Genomic DNA, 21,569 nt, shown 5'->3' on the forward strand with positions numbered 1-21,569 from the left:
ACCGGCGAGGTAGTGTCTCCAGCGCCGCACAGCCTCCACAATGGCTTGTGCCTCCTTTTCGACTGCAGAGTGTCGAATCTCGGAGGCAGTGAGGGTTCGGGAGAAGAACGCTACTGGTCTGCCTCCTTGACCGAGGGTAGCAGCCAGGGCGATGTCTGATGCATCGCTCTCTACCTGGAAAGGGATGGTTTCGTCCACCGCGTGCATGGCGGCCTTGATGATGTCGGCCTTGATGCGGTTGAAGGCCAATTGGGCCTCAGCCGAGAGGGGAAAAGTGGTGGTCTTTAGGAGTGGGCGGGCTTTGTCCGCATACTTGGGGACCCACTGGGCGTAATAGGAGAAAAGCCCCAAGCACCGTTTGAGGGCCTTGAGGCTGCGGGGGAGAGGGAGTTCCTTAAGGGGGCGCATGCGGTCGGGGTCGGGACCTAGGACCCCGTCTTCCATGACATAGCCGAGGATGGCCAGCCGGGTGGTGTGGAAAACGCATTTGCCCTCGTTATAGGTCAGGTTAAGGGCTCGGGCAGTCTGGAGGAACTTTTTGAGGTTAGCGTCATGGTCCTGCTGATCATGGCCGCAGATGGTGACATTGTCCAAGTACGGGTATGTAGCCCGCAAACCGTACTGGTCCACCATTTGGTCCATCGCCCTTTGAAAGACGGAGACCCCGGGCGTCATTCTCCGACCCCCCGCCGGGTCGGAGAATGGCCGTTGGCCGCCGTGAATCCCGCCCCCGCCCCCGCCGAAGTCTCCGCTCCCGGAGATTGGGCGGGGGCGGGAATCCAGCCGCGCCGGTTGGCGGGACCCCCCGCTGGATTCTCCGGCCCGGATGGGCCGAAGTCCCGCCCAGAAACTGCCTGTCCCGCCGACGTAAATCAAACCTGGTATTTACCGGCGGGACCAGGCAGCGTGGGCGGGCTCCGGGGTCCTGGGGGGGGGCGCGGGGCGATCTGACCCCGGGGGGTGCCCCCACGGTGGCCTGGCCCGCGATCGGGGCCCACCGATCCGCGGGCGGGCCTGTGCCGTGGGGGCACTCTTTCCCTTCCGCCTCCGCTACGGCCTCCACCATGGCGGAGGCGGAAGAGACTCTCCCCACTGCGCATGCGCGGGAAACTTTCGGCGGCCGCTGACGCTCCCGCGCATGCGCGGGGAAACTGACAGCGGCCGCTGACGCTCCCGCGCATGCGCCGCATTTCCGCGCCAGCTGGCGGGGCAACAAACGCCATTTCCGCCAGCTGGCGGGGCGGAAATCCCTCCGGCGTCGGCCTAGCCCCTCAATGTTGGGGCTAGGCCGCCAAAGATGCGGAGACTTCCGCACCTTTTTGCCGGCGCGATGCCCGTCTGATTTGCGCCGGCTTTGGCGCCAGTCGGCGGGCATCCCGCCGTTGGGGGAGAATTTCGCCCCCCATTTGTGACACCAAAGGGGACCCTGAGGAAGTGGAAGAGCCGGCCGGCTGCTTCGAAGGCAGTATAGGGGCGGTCTTTTGGTCGGATGGGGAGCTGGTGTTAGGCAGATTTGAGGTCGACCGTGGAAAAGACTCGGTATTGGGCGATCCGATTTACCATTTCCGCGATGCGAGGAAGGGGGTACGCATCAAGCTGCGTGAATCGGTTTATGGTCTGGCTATAATCCACGACCATCCGTTTCTTCTCCCCGGACCGGACTACCACCACTTGCGCTCTCCAAGGGCTGTTGCTAGCCTCGATGACCCCCCTCTCCCAGTAAACGCTGGACCTCTGACTTGATAAAAGCCATATCTTGGGCACTGTAGCGCCGGCTCCTGGTGGCGACGGGCTTACAGTCAGGAGTGATGTTAGCGAATAGCGAGGGGGGTGCGACTTTCAGTGTCGCAAGGCAGCACACCGTAAGGGGGGGCAAGGGTCCGCCGAACTTCAGTGTCAGGCTTTGGTGGCTGCACTGGAAATCCAGTCCGAGCAGCAGGGGGGCACAGAGGTGAGGGAGGATATAAAATTTGAAACGGGTGTATTTGGCACCCTGGATCGAGAGATCCGCAATACAGTACCCCGTGATTTGTACCGAGTGGGACCCAGATGCGAGGGCTATGGTTTGGGATGTGGCATGGGTGCGTAGGGAGCAGCGCCTTACCGTTTCAGGGTGGATAAAGCTCTCCGTGCTCCCGGAGTCGAAGAGGCATGCAGTGTCGTGCCCGTTGACCTGGACCTGCATCATGGAGTCCTGCAGGTGTTTTGGCCAAGTTTGATCGAGGGTGACCGCACCCAGTCGCGGGTAGTCGGAGTCGTAAAATGGCCGCTGCCATTGGTCGCACGTGTCGGGTCGAGAAGATGGCCGCTCCCATGATTCGCACGAGGCTGATGACGCGTCAGAAGAGGATGTGTCGGGTCGGTGCGCAGCAGCATTGCGAGGCCTTTGTTCTTTTTTTTCTGGCCCCTGGGTCTGGCCAGGCAGACCCTCGCAAAGTGCCCTTTCTTCCCGCAGTCGCTGCAGATCGCGGAGCGGGCTGGGCAGCGTGGGCGTGGGTGCTGGCCCTGCCCGCAGAAGTAGCAAGGTGTGCCCCCATGGTGAGCGGTTCGCCGCGTGGCGCAGGCCTGTAATACGGGCGAGTCTGAGGAAGTCCGGGGGGGGCTGGCAGAGTCCGCGGGGTACGTACCCAAGTTATGTCGGGCCACCTCCAGCGAGGAGGCGAGCGTTAGCGTCTCCTGGAGGTCTTTTGCCCCGTTTTCAAGCAGTCGTTGCCGGATGTAGGTCGAGCGGATGCCGGACACGAAAGAATCTCTGATGTGCAGGTTCATATGGACTTCCCCTGTCACATCCTGATGGTCACAGTCCCTGGCCAGCGCGGTGAGTTTCTCAACAAACTCGTCGAGCGATTCCCCCGAGCGCTGCCGGCAGGTAAAGAGCAGATGCCGGGCGTGCACCTCATTGACGGGTTTGACAAACCACTTGCGGAGCAACTCAATCGCTTCCTCATAACTCGTCGCCTTTTCAAGCGTGGCGGAGATTCTGTGACTCACCTGGGCGTGGAGTAGATGCAGCTTGCGTGGCCCCAGAATGGGAGTCTCTGCGGAGTCCAGGTAGGCCTCGAAGCACCGCAGCCAGTATTTAAAAATTTCCTTTGCCTCCGGCGTTCGTGCTTTTAGATTGAGCTTCTCTGGTTTTAGGCCTGCGTCCATCCTGAATCTAGTTTAGCCTAATAAATTGAGGTACCCTCAATAATGATGCTTAGAGATTAAACTGTAAAGAAGGCTTCATTAGGCTAATAACTATGCTACAGATTTGGACGAGAGCTGACTGCTATACAGACCATGAGGCAGGCCTTTATGTATGGCTCCCAGATGGGCGGAGCCAGAGGCGGAGTCCCCAGGGTTCCAAGCCTGGTCTTAAAGGGGACATCACCTTACATGATGATAAGGCAGTAACAGTTCATCACAGGTTGCAAAGCTAGGCACTTGCTATATGCATATCATCCTCAAGATGCATGGGCAGGAACGCATCATAAACACTGTATGATGCTGGAAATAGCCAGCATCAAGGCCATCCTCCTGTAAAGACAACTGCACCGTGGGAGGGGTGGCGACATTGCCCGGATGGACAACCGGCTGCCCAAGATCGTGTTGCATATAGAGCTGATCACGGGTAAACGGAAAGGGAGGGTGGAGCCCTTGCAAACATTTCAAGAACTCCCTGAAGAGGTCCCTCTGCGTGCCACATTGGCCACCGCTAGTGGAAAGTGCAGCCTCTGGATTGTGATGGCTGGGGATGCCACATCAGGAGTGCTGCAGGCACTTTTGAGACTGAGAGAAGAGCCAGCATGAAAGAGAAAAGGAGGATAGACCCGATTGCCCCAGCAGTGGCTACACAATCAGTTGCACCTGCTGTGGGGGAATCTGCTGGTCATGGATAGGCCCGACTAGCCACCAGTGAGCCTGTAACCAATGAGTACAACCTTCCTAAAATCTTCCTTCTTGAAGAAATGTCAAGGCAGAGATCAAAACCCATCTGCAGCCAGTTTTGCTGGCATTGTTTGGAAGTAGAAAGACATCGTGACACAATGGCAGATAGATAGAGGTCTTTCACATTAATTTTGTGGATAACTGGTCTCTTCAGCTTTCTTTGCATAGGTCTTGGAGATCAGAAGTCTTAAATCCTATTGATTCTGTGCTTGAAGTAAACTTCAAAGAAGGGCAGGTGTGAATTCAACAATGGGGCACTGTCCAGACATCACCAGTCAAGGGGAAGTCCCTCACCCAGGATGAGTCAATCAGGAACTTCCAGGAACCTTGGGATGTTCTGTGTTGAAGTTGCAATGCTCACTTGACCCTTTGGCAGCCATCTTAGTCACCTTGTGAGTGTCCATTTCAAACTATAAAAGACAGTTCCAGAAGCGTCCACAGGAACACAGTCCAGGTTTGAAGTTATGAATGGGACATGGCTTTGCTGGACATGACACCTGGGCCGGGATTCTCCCCTACCCAGCAGGGCGGGGGGGTCCCGGCGGGATGGAGTGGCGGGAACCACTCCGGCAAGCCCTCACCTTAAGGGGCTAGACCCACGGTAGAGTGGTTGGCGCGACGCCGGCTGGCGGGAAAGGCCTTTGGCGCTACGCCAGCCGGGCGGCTGCTGACATCATCCCCGTGCATGCGCGGGGGGGGGGAGGGGTCTCTTACGCGTCGGCCATGGTGTAGGCTGTGGCCGAGGCAGAGGGAAAAGAGTGCCCCCACGGCACAGGCCCGCCCGTGGATCGGTGGGCCCCGATCGCGGGCCAGGCCACCGTAGGGGCATCTCCCGGGGCCAGATCGCCCTGCGCCCACCCCAGGACCCCGGAGCTCGCCCGCGCTGCCTAGTCCCGCCGGGAAGAGAGGTGGTTTGATTCTCGCCAGCGGGAGAGGCATTCCAGCAGCGGGACTTCGGCCCATCGCGGGCCGGAGAATCGCCGGGGGGGGGGGGCCTGCCGACCGGCGTGGCACGATTCCCGCCCCCGCCGAATATCCGGTGCCGGAGAATTCGGCAACTGGTGGCGGCGGGATTCACGCCAGCCCCCGGTGATTCTCCGACCCGGCGGGGGTCGGAGAAGCCCGCCCCTGATATTTTTACTCCTTCCCTCTTGGTAAAGAGTTGCTCCTGCAACAACAAGACTGGGATCAGGGACAAAACACCTACGTACAAGGTGCTCTAAACATGCATACAGGCCTAGGATCCTTGGCTCTCCATTATGGTTTTGTCGTGAAACATTTCCATAACGTGCAAAATACTTGAATTCAAGGTGGTATGGCGAATGTTCACTCGACTGGTGCTTGGAATGAGAGGGTTGCCCTATGGGAAGAGGCAGAGTTTAGTTGGGGCTATAGTCCCTGGAGTTCATTGAAACCTACAAGATTCCGAAGGGGCTTGACAGGTTAGGCGCTATTATTTCTCCTGGGGGGAGAATCTAAAATACAAGGGCTCAGTGTGAGGATAATTTTGAACTGAGATGAGGTGAAATTACTTGACTCCAAGTGTGGTAAATCATTGGAATCCTCTACCCCAGAGTGTCGTTGATGCTAAATCATTGAGTATTTAAGGCTGGAGTAGACAGACCTTTTGTGTCTCAGGGAAACAATGAAGGGCAGTGTGAGAAAAGGTGAGATTGAAGCCCAAGATCTGCCATGGTCTTACTGAATGGCGAAGCAGGCTTAATGGGCCACGTGGTCCACTCCTACTTCTTATGTCACCTTCATGTGTCTTTTGCATAACTTTCAACTAAAACTTTCAGGGCAGCACAGTAGCATTGTGGATAGCACAATTGCTTCGATTCCCTGCTTGGGTCACTAGCTGTGGGAAGTCTGCACATCCTCCCCGTGTGTGCGTGGGTTTCCTCCGGGTGCTCCAGTTTCCTCCCACAGTCCAAAGATGTGCAGGTTAGGTGGTCTGGCCATGATAAATTGCACTTTGTGTCCAAAATTGCCCTTAGTGTTGGGTGGGGTTACTGGGTTATGGGGATAGGGTGGAGGTGTTGACTTGTGGTCGGGTGCTCTTTCCAAGAGCCGGTGCAGACTCGATGGGCCGAATGGCCTCCTTCTGCACTGTAAATTCTATGCTAAAACGTGCAGAATGATCAAACAGCATGACTGCTAAATAACACAAGGTCAAGTTAATAAACGTTGGGGCATTGAGGTGTGCCGTGCTGTGATTTCTCAACCTCAATCTCCTAGGTCTCTTCCAAGCAAAGCATGTGGCTACAGTTTATTAGAAACACACAGCTGAATGCTGGAGGTGTCCTGCTCAGCAGGTCAAGAAAAATACCAGCGTGAAATCACTGTCGATAAATACTGAGCACAATTTTAACTGGGAGTGTGAACCAGGCAGGTGGGAAGCCATCACGATGTCAACAGCATGAGGCCCCAAGCGATTTTATCTTCCAGTGTCCCTTTCTGCATGCAGCAGAGTTGCTGAAAGCTGTTTATCGCGCAGTGTAATCTTGTCAAGCTGACAACCGTGCAGGTCCTGACAAGGTGTTCAACCAGGGACATTAATGATGTTTACTCATGGCTTCCCAAAGGTGCACTTTTGCAGAGGAAGTAAGTTTTTATCAGAATAACTAGCTGGATCAAACATATCAGCGTTCCTCCAATACTTGTCAGATCGGATGACAAGGACCAGTGCTTTCAATTCGCAACTGATTGTCAGAGCAAAGAAAATCGATCCATCTACAATCTTATTGCGCTACTTTATAAGGATTAAAATTTGACAGGAGATAACTGAAGCAGAAGAGGTTTACATTGGGTTCAGCTGGACTGTAAATTACTTTACATAACGGTCCAATGATCTGAAATTATTCCAGAATGAAAAGCTTCAATCGTACCTCAAAGAATGCATCAATTCTCTGAACATGGCGCTGAAGTGTTGGTCCGTATTAAGTGTTCCAACCCTGGAGTGAATGAACTACGACCTTCTGACCCACAAATGAGAGTGCTGCCACTGAGCCATCATCAGTGTCCATTGTACTGTGTTGCCAGTTTCTGAGCCTGACGGAGTGATTCGCAGTCAGCAGTACTTGTTACATTGCCTGGCTGTGAATCATACATCTTCTGTTTGAAGAGACCTCCACTGACAGCTCTGTATTCACAGGCAGAGCTCCTCTCCTGTACCTGCGGCAATAGCCACACACTTACTCAAAGCAGAAAGCTGGTGTCAACTTAGCACCAGTCAAAGCCAGCTCAACACTGTGCTAGCGTAGTACATTTTGCTTACTTTACAAAAGCTATTGAATGTGTAAAAATGTCTCAAGTTTCATTGAAAAACTGTATAATTTATGCAAGTCATAATCTCATGAGGCATTTTCAGATTATTTTTATTGTTATGTATTTGATTAGAGTGGGATGTACATAATAATTGCGAGGAATTGCTCAATATCCTAAATGTTGTACACTGCACCAAAGGGATAGGACGCTGTGCAAAAATACATGTTTTAATAGCTGTAGTAAACCAGCTGTTTATACAAGGTTCCACATAATCGAAAACCCCACTCGTCCCATCTTTCAAGATTCATCAATCAATTCGCCAATCTCAGAAAGGTCCAAGCAAAATGACAATGCTCAATCTGGTTATAATTACCATCTGTATATATCATAGAATTTACAGTGCAGAAGGAGGCCATTCGGCCCATCGAGTCTGCACCGGCTCTTGGAAAGAGCACCCGACCCAAGGTCAACACCTCCACCCTATCCCCATAACCCAGTAACCCCGCCCAACACTAAGGGCAATTTTGGACACTAAGGGCAATTTATCATGGCCAGGCCACCTAACCTGCACATCTTTGGACTGTGGGAGGAAACCGGAGCACCCGGAGGAAGCCCACGTACACACGGGGAGGATGTACAGTCTCCGCACAGACAGTGACCCAAGCCGGAATCGAACCTGGGCCTCTGGAGCTGTGAAGCAATTGTGCTATCCATAATGCTACCGTGCTGCATGGGTCATTATATTAAGAGCAACAAAGATATGATGCAGTGTTAGTCTGAGGGCACAACCTCAGATTGAAGGGATGATCCTTCAAAACAGAGATGAGGAGGAATTTCTTTAGAGGTTGTGAATCTGTGGAACTCATTTCCTCAGAAGGCTGTGGAGGCCAAGTCACTGTTACTTTAAGGCAGAGGTGGATAGGTTCTTGATTAATAAGGGGACCAGGGGTTATGGGGAGAAGGCAGGAGAATAGGGATGAGAAACATATCAGCCATGACTGAATGGTGGAGCAGACTCGATGGGCCAAATGGACAGTAGACAAAGGACAAGATTGCAACCAATGGAAAAGACTCTTGAGATTCATGTGCTGTTTAAAACAGGTTATTGGTTCACTATGAGCCCATCATGCACTCCTATTCTGGCAATCTCACATCACAAAGCCAGCTCACAGTAAACCTCCATTAGCAACAAAGCAAACCTCTACCACACCCCCACCATCATCATCTCACCACGCTGCCCCCTCCCTCAACTAGCATCCAATTGGCTCTAGAATTATTACAGTGATTTTGCTTACCATTTTTCAACTGAAAGTACTCTGCTGACAGTAGCTGCAAACAGGAACTGTTTCTGACCTTTGGGTAGCATTGAGATTTTCTGGTGGGTTTCAGAAGACTCAGAAAATCAGAAACCATAAAGCTGCCCATGGGTTGGAAGCAGCAGCTCAGCAACAGTCAGTAAAACTGGCCCGACAGACTGGCTTTAAAACAATTGAAACGCATGGACTGTTGGTTCCAATTTTTGTCTTTCAGGTCTGCATCTCTGGCTGCTTTGTCTGGATGGCAAGGAACTCTGTTTAGAATACCAAACCCGGACCCTGGTGTTTGGCAACATCTGCGCCCCTCCCCACTCTTGGGCCCTGAGTTTGTCCATTCACTGAAACTATAAATATCTCTTTGCAATATTGTACTTCCATCTACGCTGTTTACCATGCCACCTACCTTTGTGTCATTGGCAAATTTGGATATGTGGCTTTCTATCCCATCATCTATGACATTAATAAATATAGGCCACAACTCAGGTTTGTCCCCAGTATTTGATTTATTGAGATTAATTGGACAATGACATGGAACCCTTGAGCAGAGGAAGTTAAAGAGGAGGCAAAGGATGTTGCCAAACAGTTTACTGTATTGCTGTTAGCCCATTTGACAAATGTGCACAGATCGTCTGCCTATGTTCTACAATCTTCCATCAATACAGAACAAGTATGACGAGATTAAGGACTAGTTCAATGTGCATGAAGTTTTCATTAACATGCCTGTTACTTTCCATCTTGTTCTTAATATGAATTTGGTCACACAATATTCCTGCTAACGAATCATGGTGATTTTCTTTTTAATTCGTTCATGGGATGTGGGCATCGCTGGGTCAGAAATTGTTCATTCCTAATTATCCATGAACAGACTGGCTTGCTAGGCCATTTCAACCACATGTAAGCCAGCTAGGTAAGGATGGCAGACTCTATTCCCTAAAGGACATTAGTGAACCAGATGAATCGACAATAGTTTCATGGTCATCATTAGACTTCTAATTCCAGGTTTTTATTGAAATAAAATTTTACCATCTGCCATGGTGTTGGGTGGGGTTACTGGGTTATGGGGATAGGGTGGAGGTGTTGACCTTGGTTAGGGTGCTCTTTCCAAGAGCCGGTGCAGACTCGATGGGCTGAATGGCCTCCTTCTGCACTGTAAATCCTATGATCTATGATCTATGGTGGGATTCAAACCCATGTCCCCAGAGCATTGCCTTGGGTCTCTGTATTATTAGTCCAGCAACAATTGCCATGTGAGAGTACCTTTAAGAAATGGATATTTAAGCAATGTTCCTTTAAGAAATGGAGCTGATCATATTATTGAAGTGATGTCAGAGGGTGGGGGGAGCTGAGCTCACTTCTGCTTTTTGAGTTTCAGTTTGAGAAGGCAGCTGGGAGGGTCTGCGTGTTTTGCTGTGAGCTGCATGAAGAAACACAGAGCTGGTCTGTTGATTTCTGCAATCCAAAGACTATAAATATATTGAATGTAACCTAATGTGCTCCTATTTTTGAAGGTTTGAAGTCTTTTGGATGTTTGATGTTTAAAGGAACAGTTTGAAGGATTATTTAGTATTGTCGTCTTTTGGGGTTATCTTTGAAGTAATGGGTGTTAAGATATTCAATGTTTGTTTTAAAAGGGTTAACTTGAGTTCATAGAATAAACATTGTTTTGTTTTAAAAACCACTTGTCCATGTCTGCTGTATCACACATGGAGAGTACACCGTGTGCTTCCCACACCACAATCTATTACAAGTTGTGGGTCGGTTGAACCCCATGAAACACTTTGGGGTTCTGTAAACCCGGACCCATAACACAATCCCTCTATGCCCCGACTCCCCTATGAAGATATTCTGTTTGGTTGGTGATTTCCAGAGATGACAGCAATGCCTTGGGGTTCATGAGTTTCTAAAAGCCAACCCTGCCATCTTGCCGTTCCTTAGCACCATGCTCTAACCACCTAAGCCGATTTTTTATTAGTTTGATCACTTCACTATATAAAGCGAGAACAAATATATATCAAATATCCACCTGTATGATCACCAGATTTGAGGGCAGTTTTGTTGAAGTACAAAAGCAAATTGACAAATTACAACCACAAACGTTTACCTTTAATCCACTGTTGTTCCTTGAGTTGTGCAATCCTGAATTAAAGAGTTCTTTGTATTCTTCATAGTCCATTTAACATTCTTGTACTGCATCCATTTTAGTACATAGAGAGCCTAGTTCAACACAAACAGTGGAAATGAACTCAACATGAGTTGTCTGGTTGGAGGTAACCAAGGTAAAAGCTTTTGTCATAATCTTCAGTCACCGTGTGTCACAATTGCACCAAGGGTAAGGGTTGTGTAGGTGACTCCTATTTCTGAGGTGCATTGTGTAGTTAGAAATTTACGTGCAATTTCATCTGATGCACTCACTGCAAAACTGGGGGGAAATTCAATGGAATAGTTATTCCAAGATTCCCCAAATCTTCTTGATTTCAATATGCTCCAAGATTGCAATCTCTCCTCTTTTTGTTGGTGGATAACTGTGCACCTCTTTTATAAACCCATTACCAATTACGTGCCCCATTTGAAAGGGGTATTTATTTTTTAATTCGTCCAGGAAACGTGGGTGTTGCTGTCTTGCCCATTCCTAATTGCCCTTGAACTGAGTGGTTTGCTAGGTTATTTCAGGGCCTCCTTCACACCTACATTGCTGTGGGTGTGGAGTCACTTGTAGGCGGCACATGCAAAGCTGTGTCACCTTGGCCCCTGTGCTGACTTTGATTTGCGCTCTCATCCGAGGAGCTCAGGGGAGCTGGTGGCCATTACCGCCACTCCATGGAACATGCCCGGGTTGGCACCCATTGCCCCTCCTCTCACTGGGTGCCCATAGGACCCTGGGGTTCACATTGGGACACAGGGGCAGCTGGTTCGAGCCCTGGCTGCCCCTGCATCGTCTGGCTCTAATAATAATAACCTTTATTTGTCACAAGTATGAAGTTACTGTGAAAAGCCCCTAGACGCCACATTCCGGCTCCTGGTCAGGTAAGCGGTACGGGAATTGAACCCGCGCTGCTGGCCTTGTTCTGCATCACAAACCAGCTGTCTAGCCCACTGAGCTAAACCAGCTCTACCAGCCCTGGCGGCTCCCTATGGTCTGCATCATCATGGCGACGCCTTTGGTGATGCCAGATCCGGTAAGGGTGGCAGATTTCCTTCCCAAAAGGACATTAGTGAATCAGATGGATTTTTACGACAATCGGCAATGGTTTCATGGTCATCGTTAATTTTTAAATTCCAGATTTTTATTCAATTCAAATTTCACCATCTGCCGTGGTGAGATTCGAACCCAGGTCCCCAGAGCATTACCCTGGGACTCTGTATTACTAGTGCAGTGACCTCCCCTGCTGACCCAATGTAAGAAAGACAAAACAAACACAAACAAAAACTAAAAAAGAAAACCTAACAGCTGCCACTGCCAGGGTTGACAACGCACTTTACTACACACCGGACGGCCAATCATCACAGAGGGATGATAAAGTCTTTGAAGAAGCACATGTAGGAAGTTCTTTCAATTTGTAAAAGAACAGGAGACATCCTGGAATTCCTTTCAACAACATTGTGGGTGTAATTACAGCAGGGGGACTGGAGTGGTCCAAGATGGTGGCTTACAGTCACTTTCTCGAGGGAAATTAGGGGCAAAATTCTCCCCCAACGGCGGGATGTCCGCCGACTGGCGCCAGAGACGGCGCCAATCAGACGGGCATCGCGCCGGCCCAAAGGTGCGGAATGCTCCGCATCTTTGGGGGCCGAGCCCCAACATTGAGGGGCTAGGCCGACGCCGGAGGGATTTCCGCCCCGCCAGCTGGCGGAAATGGCGTTTGTTGCCCCGCCAGCTGGCGCGGAAATGCGGCGCATGCGCGGGAGCGTCAGCGGCCGCTGTCAGTTTCCCGGCGCATGCGCGGGAGCGTCAGCGGCCGCTGTCAGTTTCCCGCGCATGCGCAGTGGGGAGAGTCTCTTCCGCCTCCGCCATGGTGGAGGCCGTAGCGGAGGCGGAAGGGAAAGAGTGCCCCCACGGCACAGGCCCGCCCGCGGATCGGTGGGTCCCGATCGCGGGCCAGGCCACCGTGGGGGCACCCCCCCGGGGTCAGATCGCCCCGTGCCCCCCCCCCCCAGGACCCCGGAGCCCGTCCACGCCGCCTGGTCCCGCCGGTAAATACCAGGTTTGATTTACGTCGGCGGGACAGGCAATTCCTGGGCGGGACTTCGGCCCATCCGGGCCGGAGAATCCAGCGGGGGGTCCCTCCAACCGGCGCGGCCCGATTCCCACCCCCGCCCAATCTCCGGTACCGGAGACTTTGGCGGGGGCGGGGGCGGGATTCACGGCGGCCAACGGCCATTCTCCGACCCGGCGGGGGGTCGGAGAATGACGCACTAGATGCTGGTATCACATCACAAGAAAAACAAAGTCTCATTCCTTCACATTTTAATTGTTGCAGATTTTTAAAATGTTGAAATATAAAATGTTGACATTTCCTTTCTCACTTTTATCGTAACCCAATCGTTCCTACAATCTCTGGCTGCGATTCTCCTGAAAGATTTCGAAGTGTTGTAGCGAGCGGCAACTGCCGCGAGCTTCCCGGCCAGCGAGGCCGGCAACGCTATTCAACATTAATTGGTCCACTTAATGAGGCTTCTCGCCGCAAAAGGTGCACCACCCGATTCGCTGGCACTGTGCTCGCCAGAACCCCGCTAACAATGTCGGGCAGCACTTAGTCAGCCAAGCCCAGCCAGCTCACAACAATGGCGCCCAGGAGACCGGACTCAAGGTTCAGGGATGCAGATCTGGTGAAGCCCTAGACGCTGTGGAGACCAGGTGAGATGCCCTGTTCCCCCAAGGGTCCCGGAGGGTCAGCCATAGGGTAGCCAGTGCTGCCTGGGACAAGGTGGAGGCATTGAGTGCCAGGAGTGTGACCAGGGGGGCTGGTATACAGTGCCAGGAAAAGGTTAACGACCTACACCAAGCAGCACGAGCGAGTAGACACCAATGCCACCCCGCCCGCCCCACCCTCCAACTCTCCATTAGTCCCCCAACCTTCCCTCCACCATCTCCCTTCAACCCCCCAAACCCTTCATTCACAATCCCCTCTCACTTCAAACCCCCCAATCCTTCCTTCATACACCCCTCCACCACTGTGAACCACGCATGTGGTTAACGATGCCCCTTCTGTGTCTCCTCCGGAAAAGCTCTCCCACAATCGTCGGGAGAGGGCCCAGACTGGCGGTGGTGGGCCGGACATAAGAATCCTCACCACCTTCGAGGAGTGGGCCCTGGAGCTGGCTGGGGTGGTTGAAGACAGAGCGGTCACCAATGTGGAGGCTGGCTGATGCTGCAGAGGTGTGAAGCCACCGGGCCACAGCCAAAGGACCAGTCAAACGTGAGTTGTTATTGCCTTACTGACTGACCCATCCCTCCCACTGACCACATGTTCATTCTCCCGCAGGTCCTCCAGCCGATGGTGCAGGCCCATTCCGGGTGGCCCCCTCTCCAGCCTCCCAGGAGAACACCTTGGAAGAGAGCTCCAAGGATACCACGATTGACGCATCACAGCTACCATCCCCACCCTCCAACAGTGAAGATACATGCAACTCGGTGGCAAATGTTAGTGGTCAGGCTACTGGTGAGCACCACACTGCTGCTGATGCACATCAGGTGGAGCCAGGAACCCCCAGACAAGACAGCAGTTGGAGGTCTGCTGGGTTACAGCCTAATGCTGAGCCTGTGGAAGACGTCAGCCCAAAGCTGATGGAAATGTTGGGGAGCGGCCGGAACATTCAGTGACACTCCTGCAGATCCATAGCCGCTTGGAAGAGTCCCAAAGGCTCCGAGCTCAGGAGATGTCACCGGCAACGTGTGGCACCGAGGCCAACACTCTTAGGGTGGCGATCGCATTGGAAAGCTTGGTGCACAACATCGGAACCAATACTGAAAGCTTCCAGGGTGTCACGCAGCCGGTGACAGCCATGGCTGAGGGTCTCGGCAGAATGTTCGATTCGCTCGGTGATGTCACCCGGTACCAGGCTGACCTTGATGAGGTTCTGCGGGACATGTCCCGCTCTTCGATGAGAATGGCCGAGGCACTGCGGAGCTTGTCTCAGTCGCAGGTGGGTGTTGCCGATGCACTGCCCCAGTCAGTGAGGAGCATCGCCGAGGGCGTCGACATGGTGCAGATGACTGGGAGTCGCCATGGCTGGTAGAGCCACATGATGCAGGGGCAGCCGGGGCACGAACCCCATGGGCACCGACTGGGAGGAGCGGGCGCTGGATGCCATCCCGGACCCGTCCCAGGCAGTGGCAACAGTGGCCACCAGCTTCCCCGAGTTCTACCCCTTTGATGAGGCCATGTCTCGAAGTCAGCACATGGGACAGGGTGGCATGAATTCAGCACATGGGACAGGGTGGCACGAATTCAGCACATGGGACAGGGTGGCACGAATTCAGCACATGGGACAGGGTGGCATGAATTCAGCACATGGGACTGGGTGGCACGAATTCAGCACATGGGACTGGGTGGCACGAATTCAGCACATGGGACAGGGTGGCACGAATTCAGCACATGGGACTGGGTGGCACGGTATTGCCAACAAATGAGCCGGGGCCCTCTAGCCCCAGAGGAGGCCCGCCAGGGGCATCGAAGCCCACGGGACAACTTAAGCAGTAGGCTGCCTCCACCTCTGATGTGCATCCGGGGACACGCCTAGATGTAGTGGTAGAACTAGGAAGGCCAAGCACATTGAGGATCACTGAGGGCACCAGGGAGGCGGGAGGGGGGGGGGGGGGGGGGGGGGGGGGGGCAGCACCATCGGGAGAGTGGGGAAGTGTTACACACGAAAAGCACCTTTGTGTCCAACTAGTTTGATACCTCTGTCACTTTCTCAGTAATACGGGCCGACCTCTGAACCCTTGGCCCATCTGCCCCTCCCCATGGCACTCACCCACCCTCCGGCCTGTACATAGCCATGGAGCTGTGTCCCATCCCCTGGGTGTTCGGATGTTGGCTGCTGCCTGTGTGGTGTAGCCTCCCGCAGGGTCTAGGCATAAAGATGTAATTGGGATGCTGGGCAATGAGCTGCAAATGCTACACTTAACCATGATTGCCAATTCCCTATTAGCAGCAGCCTGCAGCCACATGGGCAGAGGCCTCAGCAGTCGACGGGGGTTATGGGTTGTCGGTGGGGCAGATGGGCAGGGACAAGGGTTTCCCCTGGAACGGGTACACACGATCCAGGGGTTGGCATGGTGGTGCTGTGTGCAGTTGCCTCCCCTCCCACTCCGAGCGCCTTCTCCCCACCATCCCATGGCGGCCGACCCCTTTGGTGATCCCCCAGTCGAGGATAACCGCCCCCCCCTCCCACCGCTGAGCACTGGGGCGAAAAGCCCAGCGCCCCGTGGCTGTTTGCCTGGGAGCAGAGATCACTATTCACCATCTCGGCTCCCCACAGAAGCCCTTCCGCCAGGTTCACGTTTTTCAAAAGGAGTACTAATCGGCTCCAGCGTGACCACTTGCTGTGGAGGCCGCTGAATGATGGGAGGCTGTTAGATATGGGGTGGCTCTCCTTAATTATATGGAAACAGGGCTTAAGTGGAGATAATTGATTTCTCACCATGCGATGGCAAGATCCCGATTCCGCCAATGGGAGCGGGCCGAATGCATTGCAAATTGTTTGGCGTCTGCCGCAGTCCTCATTTTCTGCCTCTCCTGCTATTCGCCGGCCTTGTTTCAGTCGAGCGAGAGGGCAAGGCTGGAGAATGGCGCCTTCTATTTCTCTTTCAGTATCTGGTTTGACATTGAATTCACCTGCTTCAATTCACATTTTCCTCTCAGCCCTTACACGGTTAACTTCACAATTTGTTGTCCCAGATGCTGTGTTTCCCATGATGCAACACTTTCTACTCGTTTTCTCAGCAATCTTTCATGAAAATAAAATGGAAAACCCTAAACATGCAAGGGCAGATCTAACTAACAGCAGATGTCGCTGGAATCCCTGCCACAGCAAATTATAGCCCATCGTGCGCAGCAAGGTCTGCATTTCCTTCTCACTGTTGCGTCAACAGCTAAAAGTTGTCCATCAGGAAGCGTTGTGCAGCAAGGTCCTGAAATCTCTCTTATTTCTGTTGTCATCTTGTATATATGTATTTTATATATGATGAATTTGTAAGATGACTATACCACTGATTTAAATATCAGCTTTACAAAGGTCTTTACAAAAGCAAAACTTCCCTCAGGAAATGTCCCGTCTCATTTTTTGCAGAACGCGAAAAGCAAACACAAAATACAATCACTCATTTTTTTCGAGAGAGTAGAGAGAGAGAGGGAGAGAGAGGAAGAGAAAATGCATCACACATAATTAGTGGCTGCACAAATACACGTGTAGCCTTGACGGTACAGAATAAGAAACTGAGAGGATTCATGAAGTCACCAGCAGATGTTACCCAAAAGTATGAACGGGATTGTGGTAGTCACCACTGTTGTATTATATTGTATATATGGGTATTACGGTAAGGCCCCTGTACGACAGGTACGGGGGTAGATCCCTGCCTGCTGGCTCCATCCAGGAGGCGGAGTATAAATGTGTGTGCTCTCCGAACTGCAGCCATTTCGTAAGCTGCTGTAGGAGGCCACACATCTCTGTGTAATAAAGCCTCGATTACATTCTACTCTCGTCTCGTCGTAATTGATAGTGCATCAGGGATGTAATGTTTGGGAATGTCATCCGCAAGTACTGCTGAGTGTTCGACAAATTCATTCGTGTGATATTACCAAGAAGTACTTTTTTCCCTGCGGGCCAGGAAACCACATAATGATCGCACTATTGATGGAACCGTAAATGGAGTTGCTGAGAGCAGAAAGCTGCAAAGGGACATGAACAGTTTAATTGAGTGGACTGATGGAGTTCAATGTGCCAAAGTAAGAGATCAGACACTTTGATGATAAGCCAAGAACTGTGGATAAGCGGAAATCACTAAAAACCTACTGGATGGATACAAACAAAATGATATTAAAGCCAAATTGAATGCTGGTCTTAATCATAAGAAGGCTGGATTGCAAAGGGGTACAATTATGGTACAGCTGTACACAACTCTGATTTTACAACGTATCGTCCCCCCCCCCCCCCCCCCCCCCCCCCCCCCCCCAGGCGGATGCGGCAAGCCATTTCAATTACCGTGTATTTCAATAGGACTATACCAGTGTTTTTCAAACTTTTTTTCCGGGGTCCCATTTTTACCAACCAGCCGACCTTCACGACCCACGCCGGCCGACATTCGCGACCCACGCCGGCCGACATTCGCGACCCACGCCGGCCGACCTTCACGACCCACGCCGGCCGACATTCGCGACCCACGCCGGCCGACCTTCGCGACCCATCATTTTCTATTATTTTTAATGCGAGAGGTGAGCCTGCTTGGTCCTCATTTACTTATTTGCTGCTTACAAATGGAGGATTCGCAATCACGCCCAAAGCTCGTGACGTCAGAGTTCGGGGCGCATGACCTGCTCTCTACCTCACTTCAGGCAGGAAGATTACAATAAATTTGTTAAAAAAATTTTCTCCTGCATCGCAGTGCGCCCGCATTTTTTTAATATGCTCACGGCCGTCATTTTCAAAGCTGCTCGCAGCTGGCATTGTTAAAAGCTGGCTGTTGCGCACAAATTCACGTGATCAGGAATGCCGCGACGGACGGCTCCGCGACCCTCCCGACACCTGTCCGTGACTCACCCGGGGGTCACTTTGAAAATGCCTGGACTATACTACCTCACCGGGTGGGAGGGGCTATAACATCTTGGCCACTGAGTGGTACGTGTAACAGGTGATCGATGGGCATTGCCTATGATACATCCACATCCGTGTCCAATTTTATTTCCACTTTGTTTGAAAGAGAGAATTTAAATGCTTCTATGCCCACCCTCTTTTATTCGATCCCAAGATGAATGCAACATCTAGTAATACACACTTGCTTCTGAAGTCATTCTTCACTGGAGGCAGAGCCTTTTCAAAATGGCATGGCTGTATCTCACTGACACCAGGCAATAAGATAGATAGAGATGATACTGTGGACAGGATTAGTGACCAAACTGCAGTTTAAATTCCTGACAATAGATGGCACCACCTATGGCAGGTAGTATTCAAGTAACCTGCCTACCTCCTGAACTTGCCAACTGCTTTGGGAAGCTGTGTAGCAGTAGGTGGAGAGTGGGATCCTTGGTGGAGAGTGGGACCCTTGATGAAGAAAACGTCATTGAAACTTGGACAAGCTAATCCTCAAAATTACCTATAGGCTTTGCAATCTGCCAGCTGTGATGCGGTCCGATACACAAAACCAGGGTTCAAGTCCCTACCTTCAAAGGGATATCCATGACAGTAGCAGGAGCTCTAAGATCCAATGATGACAGGCAAGAGGGCACAAAGGTGACACATGTCTCCTGCTGCATGATGTACGGTTATATTACACTCCATTGTAATAATGGTGTGAATTAGTTGAGAGAACAGCCATGGCCCCTTGACTACACACATCATCAATGTAAATAAATACTGCTCACATTCTAAGGATTTCTAAGGATTTATAGATTTATAAAGTTTACTGATCCTGCTTTGCTCAGCACAGTGATTTACAACTTTAAATTTTAGGATCTCTTGCTCATGGCCCATCAATGCAATGTTTTATCCTTCAGACGGAAATCAACCTGATATGTTTATAATCTGCCATCGCTCTAAATGTAAAGACCAGCAGATCGGTAACTCTGAATATCAGAAACTGGCAGCTCACTGCCACAGTCTTATTCACAAGCAATGTCTGCATTGGATGGCAACACAAAATGCTATGTAAAATTCCCAAATCAGCACTCCAAGCTACACTTGCAGACAAAACAAAATCATGCGGGATTTAACATTGCACTCTGTGCTGAGGTAGCCTCACGATGTTCTTCCTTTTTGCATATACTGGCCAGAGTGGATGAGTCCCACACTCAGTTTGGTAGGTTCGAGCAACGGGAGAGCTCTTACTGCTAAAGTATCGCAGAAGAAACGCACAAAGAACTGCAAGATACAGGATCACCAGTGGACTTAATTCTGTAGTTTGGTAAACTGTCTACAACAAACCCTCTCCTCCTCCATAGGCACTCTGAGCCACAAGACAGAGGAATTACTCGAGGTACAATAGCATAGTTTGGTAGCTGGCCAGCGTGTGGATCAGGTTAACACCAACGGTGTACAACTCGATCCTTGTTCCAGCTGAGGTTGACTCAGTGCCTGCTTCTTCACCCTACCTGGAGCAAAAGATCACGGCACTTCACAAATAATTGTCACGACCCTTCCTTCAGGCAGCGAACTAAAAGATATAAAAGTATATACAAAGGACCGCGATCCTTTCTCCAGACTGGATGAAGTGTCTAAGCACAGTGGCTAGCACTGTTGCTTCACAGCGCCAGGGACCCGGGTTCGATTCCCGAATTGGGTCACTGTCTATGCTGCGTCTGTACTTTCTCCCAGTGTCTCCGTGGGTTGTCCTCCGGGTGCTCCGGTTTCCTTCCACAAGTTCCGAAAGATGTGCTTGTTAGGTGAATTGGACATTCTGAATTCTCCCTCTGTGTACCCGAACAGGCACCGGAATGTGGCGACTAGGGGATTTTCACAGTAACTTCATTGCAGTGTTAGTGTAAGCCTACTTGTGACACTAATAAAGATTATTACTATAAATTTTAACAGTCCTTTTTGCCCTATTGTGAGGAAGCTGTGCAATTCTGTTGGGATACCAAGTAGGTTATAAAGATGCACTGTGAGAAACACACCTTGATATGGGTTACTTGACCTAAACTCACACTTGACACATGTTTGCGCCAAGACCTGCAGTTCCTGTGTTTTCTTATCGTTATTTACTAACAGTAATCAGTGTGGGATTTAGATTTTCTGTATTATACTGACATTGTCTCTGGTGGATGTCCAGGATTTGTCGTTATTCACATTATAGAATTCGTACAGTGCAGAAAGAGACCATTCGGCCCATCGAGTCTGCACCGACCCTTTGAAAGAACACTTCACCCAAGCTCACTCATCCACCCCTATCCCAATAACCCCTTAACCTAACCCACACATCTTTTTTGGACACAAAGGGGCAATGTAGCATAGCCAATTCACCTGACCTGTCCATCTTTGGACTGTGGGAGGAAACCGGAGCATCTGGAGGAAACCCATGCAGACACGGGAAAATATGCAAACTCCACACACACAGTGACCCAAGGCTGGAATTGAACTGGGCCCCTTGGTGCTAGGACGCAGCAGTGCTAACAACTGTGCAACTTGTACACCTGTACAAGGCCCTCTGCAATTGGAGATTGGAAACCAAAAGGAAACCATTGTAGAGTTATGTCAGATTTGAATGAAACAAAAATCATCCATTGAAGTATATATAATTCCAACCTTCTATACTCTCCTATACTGAGGAAATTAATTTTGTCTATTCTACTGGATGGGAATACACAATGAAAGAAGAGAGTGATGCATCAAAGATCGATAAAATGGGGCAGCACGGTGGCTCAGTGGTTAGCACTGCTGCCTCACAATTGCCCCTTAATTGGAAAAAGTCAATTGGGTACCCTAAATTTATTTTTAAAAAAAGATTGATAAAATATACATGAAGTGATATTAAAAGATGGAGGTGATACATACATGCCAACTGTGGCTTTTACTATTGTTCCAGTTAAGCACGGGAGGGAGTGAGGGCAAGAAACTTGTAGCCCCCTCTTCTGGGGATGCTTGTTGGTATTCTGTTTATCACATTGCAAATCCTTGTCCGAGAGTGCAATTCCTTTCCTTAAAGCTGAAGCATCCAAGTTACCCAAAAAACTAAAGAGGAATTATGATGTGTTGATATATATGTTAAAAAGTAGCAGGCCTGATATTATTGCCATGAGGAACAAGTATGTTCTTTATCTAAGATCACAGGACATTATAGGACTCAACAATTGCTTTTGTTAACTTTTGCAAGTCTTTCAACGTAGTCCACACAGTTCTCACAAG

General features: G+C 50.9%; 1 protein-coding gene across 7 annotated transcripts in view; it reads right to left on the reverse strand.

Annotated features, from left to right (window-relative positions):
• The window catches only part of akna (AT-hook transcription factor), a 271,963-nt gene that overhangs the window by 214,938 nt on the left and 35,456 nt on the right, over positions 1–21,569 (reverse strand). For 5 of the 7 annotated variants that reach the window (XM_072488310.1, XM_072488309.1, XM_072488308.1 and 2 more), the window contains one exon: positions 10,615–10,727. The exons of the other annotated variants lie outside the window; for them this stretch is intronic. The gene's annotated coding sequence lies outside the window, so the exon portion shown is untranslated. The remainder of the gene's footprint in view (positions 1–10,614; positions 10,728–21,569) is intronic. 7 annotated transcript variants of the gene reach the window in all.

Source organism: Scyliorhinus torazame, chromosome 22 (genome assembly GCF_047496885.1).
Source record: "Scyliorhinus torazame isolate Kashiwa2021f chromosome 22, sScyTor2.1, whole genome shotgun sequence".
Classification (NCBI taxonomy): Eukaryota; Metazoa; Chordata; class Chondrichthyes; order Carcharhiniformes; family Scyliorhinidae; genus Scyliorhinus; species Scyliorhinus torazame.